At 28.3% G+C, this 665-nt stretch overlaps 1 protein-coding gene across 1 annotated transcript in view; it reads right to left on the bottom strand.

Annotated features, from left to right (window-relative positions):
* LOC106331005 overlaps nt 1-665 on the bottom strand; it is a 2,960-nt gene that overhangs the window by 1,068 nt on the left and 1,227 nt on the right. The window lies entirely within an intron of this gene.

A 665-nucleotide genomic window follows, 5' to 3' on the forward strand; every position in this document is an offset into this window, starting at 1 on the left:
GCTCTGATACCACTTTGTTGGAATGAAAAATTTTATAAATATGGAGAAAGTGTTTAAGTGTTTGAAGAGAAAGTGTTTTGTATGAAGAAGAAAGATTTTATAACTTAGAAGAGGATTTTATTACTTGTTACAAACTTGGATTATTTCTTGGTGATACAAAATGAAAGGGGAGTGGAGGTATTTATAGCCTCCATTATACAAAATATCTCAAATATTTTAATCCTAAATCTAGATAATTCTAACATAATATCTAGATTATTTTATCCTAATTTTCTAGATAATTCTATAAGAATATCTAGATTTTTATTTTAAGGAGGTGGATGATTTTTCTAGAATTTGGGCTAAGTTTTGGATCAACACATGATTAACCCAATAATGTTTGATCCAAATCAAGTTTACTTTTCAACACACTCGTCTCTCCTAGGCGTAGTGATACTGATATGTGCCTTCTTCGGCTGACTTTCAAAACAGTATTTCATGGAGTTTGGTGTGAACGAAACAACAGGAAACTCCATGAAATATTGTTTCGACCGGCGCAACCGCGCAGATTTTTGTTTTTATTTATTTTTATATAAATATTTTGTTTTCAATTATAATTGGTATATATTATAATATATATATGTCTATCAATTTTTAAAACATAATAAGTTTACGGTATATTTTTT

This window comes from Brassica oleracea, chromosome C3 (assembly GCF_000695525.1).
Source record: "Brassica oleracea var. oleracea cultivar TO1000 chromosome C3, BOL, whole genome shotgun sequence".
Lineage (NCBI taxonomy): Eukaryota > Viridiplantae > Streptophyta > Magnoliopsida > Brassicales > Brassicaceae > Brassica > Brassica oleracea.